The sequence below is a fragment of the Eulemur rufifrons genome, chromosome 16, assembly GCF_041146395.1.
Source record: "Eulemur rufifrons isolate Redbay chromosome 16, OSU_ERuf_1, whole genome shotgun sequence".
Taxonomy (NCBI): domain Eukaryota; kingdom Metazoa; phylum Chordata; class Mammalia; order Primates; family Lemuridae; genus Eulemur; species Eulemur rufifrons.
Genome location: NC_090998.1, coordinates 73552033 through 73558108, shown reverse-complemented (window position 1 = coordinate 73558108; position 6076 = coordinate 73552033).

The following is a 6076-nucleotide window of genomic DNA, read 5'->3' as shown; positions in this document are numbered from 1 at the left end:
GTCTCACTCTTGCTCAGGCTGGTCTCGAACTCCTGAGCTCGAGCGATCCGCCCAACTCGGCCTCCCAGAGTGCTAGGATTACAGGTGTGAGCCACGGCACCCGGCTGGCTTCAAAAGTATTGATGGTGTTCCAATTCATTATTGCTTTGTAACAAACCACCTGAAAACGTAATGGTTTAAAAAAAACAACATTTGTTTTGCTCATGAATCTACAATGTGGACCACAGTATGGCAGAAACAGCTTATCTCTGCTCCATTCAGCCACAGCTAGCTCAGCTCAAAGGGCAGGGGTTAGAGTCTTTGGAATCACTCTCTCACATGTCTGCAAGTTGATAGTGCCTGTTACTGGTATTATTACTTCCAGTGGGGCTGAAGCCAGAACACATGGGTAATCCTTTGTTTCTCTTCCCTATAACCTACTGGCTAGGCAGTAGAGCCAAGTGGAAGCTATGTTGCTTTTTATTACCTGGAATTAGAATTCAGTGTCTCCTGCTGCATTTCAGTCATCGAAAAAGTCACAAAAATCTGTGCTGATTTAAAGGAAGAGGAAATAGACTCCACCTCTTGATGAGGACGTCACAAGCTTCTGTCTTCAGAGCATGTTGGGCTGGAAATGTTTCAGCCATTTAGGGGAATCAATCTTTTTTCTCAGCAGCCTCATTAAGAAGCCGTAGAGAAGGGCTTATCTTGACAACATTGGGGGCGAGAGGGGCTTATCTAGTGGAATTGTTTCTAAATTGATACATAAGAAACTATAAAAAGCTTCAAGAATTGTATCATCTTAGACTAAAAGGTAGAGAATAATACAAAATAAAAAAGGGACTTTGGAGCTTCAAATTTCTGTGTGCAGAGATGGCCAAGAAAACTACTCAGGTATACATGTGGACTTCCATTTTGTAGGAAATGAAGGGTGAGTTCCATGTGGCTGCTGAAGCTAGTGTTGAGAGAGAGAAAATGCCAGGGAGAAGCAAGATGGTCTTTTCTAACCTTTCCTCAGAAACCAAGCAGCATTGCTTCGGTGTCATTTTATGCATTGAGGCAAAGACCTACGCAAATTCGAAGGAGACAACTGTACCTCTTGACAATGGAGTGGCAAGATTCTGGAAGAGTTTAGGGAACCAGCGTTTATTTTTGCAGCCATTTTTGGAAAATATGTTGCAGATAGTATCCTATTTATTAAGTGGGGTTGTAGCTTCTTGAGATTATGTAGACACCTTTGTATATTTCACAATATTTGATAGAAAAATAAAAAGTGGAAAAAATGAGATGTTCTTAGAGCTCCAGATCTCCACAATTCCCCACATCCAAGGGAGGGAAGCAAGTCCTGGGGAAATAGTAAGCACAAACTTGTCCTTACATGGATATGTAACAGAACATTTAGTAAACTATATCTGAAGAATGGAGCAGCAAGTATGTGTGTGTATGGTGTGAAAGCCCTAAATCCTCATCTTTGTTGAGAAGTCAATAGATGATGCCTTAAGTTGGAAAAATCTAGAAACAATATAAGCATCAAATTTAGAGATATGATAGTGAATGGCAACATAAGCAGCTAAAAGGGTTGAAAATAGTTGTTTCTGGGAGTGGGAAATTGGGTGACAAAATGGGAACTATATGATTCCTTGCACCAGGTTACGTATGCTTAATGTACTAAATTTAAGAGAGGAAAATGAACAAATGGATGAGCTAAACCACAGATTATATAATTGAAGATAGAATTAAGGCTTCTGGCAATATTTTTGTTCACATGAACACAGCAATATTATCCAAACAGATTCTGCATATCTCCTTAACTTTCTTTTGCTGTATAGTAACAATATTAGTATCAAGTTAATGGCAAAAGTCAGAACAGGGTACTATGAAAAAGGAGCAGAGATCAAGAAAGTTATCTAAATAAAAATATTAGTGTTGGAAAAAATCTATATCAGGACTGATGGACTGGACCCTGATAAGGAACAAATTAGTGAACCGGTATATAAAGGCAAAGAAATGGTTCAGAACGGAAAACACAAAGATGGAAATGGAAAATATGCAGCAAAGAAAGAAAATATACAGGTAAAGTTAAAAGATATAGAATATCAATCTAGAAGGGCCAGTCTTCACCTAATACCTGCACTCCAGAAAGAAGTAACAGAAAATGGAGAGAAAAAATTATTTAAAACAATTTTTACAGTTAAGAATGACATATGTCCAAATTTCAAGATGGTGCTGAATCACAACAAAGAACTAAAAAAGCCCCAGATAAATTCTCATGAAATTTCAGAACTTTAAAGAAACAAAGAAAAATCTGAAAAACTTCAGAAGATAAAAAACAGGTTTCTTGCAAAGGAATAAGTATCAGATTGGCAGTAAGATTCTCTTCAAGTATATTAGATATTAGAGGGCAATGGAGGAGTGCTTCCAAAGTTCTATGAGGAAAGAAAAATATGCAGAAATGCAGGATCCAAGATAAAGTAATATTCATTTAGAAACAAAAAGAAATTCTAGAATGATCATTCAGCTGTGCATTAGGCCTAAGGACAATTGATCAAAATTAGAATGTTCTGTGAAACATTTGCTCAAGAAAGCATATGCGGCCGGGGGCGGTGGCTCACGCCTGTAATCCTAGCACTCTGGGAGGCCGAGGCGGGTGGATCGCTCGAGGTCAGGAGTTCGAGACCAGCCTGAGCAAGAGTGAGACCCCCGTCTCTACTAAAAATAGAAAGAAATTATATGGACAACTAAAATATATATATACAAAAAATTAGCCAGGCATGGTGGCGCATGCCTGTAGTCCCAGCTACTCGGGAGGCTGAGGCAGTAGGATCGCTTAAGCCCAGGAGTTTGAGGTTGCTGTGAGCTAGACTGACGCCACGGCACTCACTCTAGCCCGGGCAACAGAGTGAGACTCTGTCTCAAAAAAAAAAAAAAAAAGAAAGAAAGCATATGCCTCTTTTGCTATTGAGAAGTAATTTATCAGCCGGGCACGGTGGCTCACGCCTGTAATCCTAGCCCTCTGGGAGGCCGAGGCGGGAGGATTGCTTGAGCCCAGGAGTTCGAGACCAGCCTGAGCAAGAGCAAGACCCCCGCCTCTACTATAAATAGAAATTAGCCAAACAACTAAAAATAGAAAAAATTAGCCAGGCATGGTGGCACGTGCCTGTAGTCCCAGCTAACTGGGAGGCTGAGACAGGAGGATCCCTTGAGCCCAGGAGTTTAAGGTTGCTGTGAGCCAGGCTGATGCCACAGCACTCTAGCCTGGGCAACAGAGTGAGACTCTGTCTCAAAAAAAAAAAAAAAAAAAATTAAAAGAAGTAATTTATCGAGGTACGAGGATCGCTTGAGCCCAGAAGTCTGAGGTTGCTGTGAGCTAGGCTGACGCCATGGCACTCTAGCCCAGGCAACAGAGCAAGACTCTGTCTCCCCCCAAAAAATAAATAAATAAATAAGTAATTTATCAAACTAACATTTACTGAGTACTTAAGATATACTAGGCACTGTGTTAAATCTTTTATGTGCTCACAAAATTATTTAATGCTCACAATGATCCCATGAAGTAGGTAATATTGGTAACCCCATTTTACATATAAGTAAACTGAGTCTTAAGCTATTTGCCCAATATAGCTAGCTAGTGACAGAGCTGAGATTTAAGGAACCATAAACCCTGGAGTAGAGATTCTACCCAGAGCGACAGAGTGAGACTCTGTCTCAAAAACACACACACATACACACACACACACACACAGAGAAAATAACAAGTGTTTGAGGATGTGGAGAAATTGGAACTCTTGTGCACTATTGGTGAGAATGTGAAGTGGTGCAGCAACAGTATGGAATTCCTAAAATAATAAAAAATAGGTCGGGTATGGTGGCTTGTACCCACAATCCTAGCACTTTGGGAGGCCGAGGTGGAAGGATCGAGTGAGGCCAGGGGTTCCAGACCAGCCTGAGCAACATGTAACACTCTGTCTCTACAAAAAATAGAAAAATTAGCCGTGCGTGGTGGCACACACCTGTAGTCCCAGCTACTTGGGAGGCTGAGGCAGGAAGATCACTCCAGCTCAGGAGTTTGAGGTTGCTGTGAGCTACCATGATGCCATTGCCCTCTAGCTTGGGCAACAGAGGGGGACCCTATGTCAAAAAAAAAAAAAAAAAAGATGGAAATCCTATCATATATTACAACATGGATGAAACTTATGGACATTATGGTGAGTGAAATAAGCCAGTCATAAAAAGACAAATACTGCATTATTTCACTTATATGAAAGTATCTAAAGCAGTCAAACTCTTAGAAACAGAAAGTAGAATGGTGGTTGCCAGGGGCTGAAGGGAGGAGGGAAATGAGTTGTTCAATGGGCATATGGTTTTAATTTCTCAAGATAAATAAGTACTAGCGATCTGTTTCACAACAATGTGTATATAATACTACTGTACAGTTAAAAAATGGTTAAAATGGTAAGTTTTGTTTTGTGTTTTTTACGACACACACACACACAAAATCCCAGGAAACCAAATTGTTATTTTGAAAAGTGTTAAATAAGGGAGAGAATCAAGCACCTATCCTGACTTTCCTATATGAACTGTATCTCAGGAACCAACTATGTGAGGGGAGCTTCCTCTTTACAGAAGAATTGTAGTTAAAGAATGAAGAATAAATGAAATTATTTAGGCAATGCTCATCAGTGGTGACTAAAATCACAAAAAGTGAAACAAGCAGACACCAGGTGCTTCCTGATGGAAGGACAGCATCACCTCTGAAGTATACTTAACAAAATGAACCCAAATCTGGTCAAACATCTAGGTTTAAGAATTAATAAATATACAGGGAATGGAGGAGACAGAGCAACACCTACACTCAATTACCAAAATCCAAACAGTGGAAAACTACAAGAGAAACGGCCGGTTTCTTCAGCAAACAAACTAGACGGCCAAGAAAACAAGGGGGCTATAGATTAAAGAAATTTAAAAGATAATTTACCAGTTAAAACATATGGACCTTATTTGGACAAACTGTTAAAAAAATTACAAGACAACTGTGGAAATTTGAACTCTACTTGGTAGATATTTGATGATATTAAGGAATTGTTAACTTTTTGAGGTGAGATAATGGTAATGTGGTTTTTAGAACAGTTCTTATATATTAAAATATATGTATGCACACATATTGAATATATTGAAATATATTATGGAATATATACTCAACATATATTGATTACATTGAAATATTTCAGGTAGAATTTTTTTTAATGGGAAAAAAAGTGCATGAAAGTCACATTTAAACATAAATTCAAATGTGACATGATTTTGAGCAATTGATAGAGTCTAAGAAAATTTGATCCTGATATTTGGAAGTTTCTCTTTTGGTGTTGAAGATTTACTGACAAAATAACCTTCTTTCTCAGGGTCCAGTCATATTACTTGGTTCTTTCAAGAAATAATAGTGTTTCAATTTCTAAAACTGTCTTATAGACAATTATGAAAGCTTGTAGTTATAGAACAGAATGTAAATCTTATAAATCTTGACATTTTAAAGAAATGATATGGTAGACCAGAGTCTGAAAGAGCAAAGGGTGAGAAGAGATGAAGGAGGTGATCCTGTGCTAAATTTCTCTGGTTTTAGGGCATATTGTTTAGACAGCTGCTAGGAAATTAGAAATAATATTTACTTAATCCCCTTCTTTATTATTTACAATTTTCAAATTTCATGCAAGTATTACTTTTCTAATAACTTTTATAAAATGTTTAAATTTTGCATTTTAACCTGGCAACTAAAACATCAAATCCTAGAAAGCAGATACTTAGTCTTACACTTTTTTATTGCTTCTCCCCACTCCCCTATCAACAACGCTAATACATGTACTCAATATCATATGTACTCAACACCAAATGTACAATATTTATATGTGGTCAATATCAAATTCCTTAATGGTATCCTGTTTCTAAAAAATCTTGGCTCTGGAAAAGTTCTTTGGCATAATCTGAACCAATTATTTTTAGACGCGGAAACTGAAGTTCCCAAAGGAGGAACCCCGGTCTTGGGAAGGCTTGTCTAGGTGAGCGTTCTGCTATATGCCTAGATGCAGCATCTGAAAACCCCAAA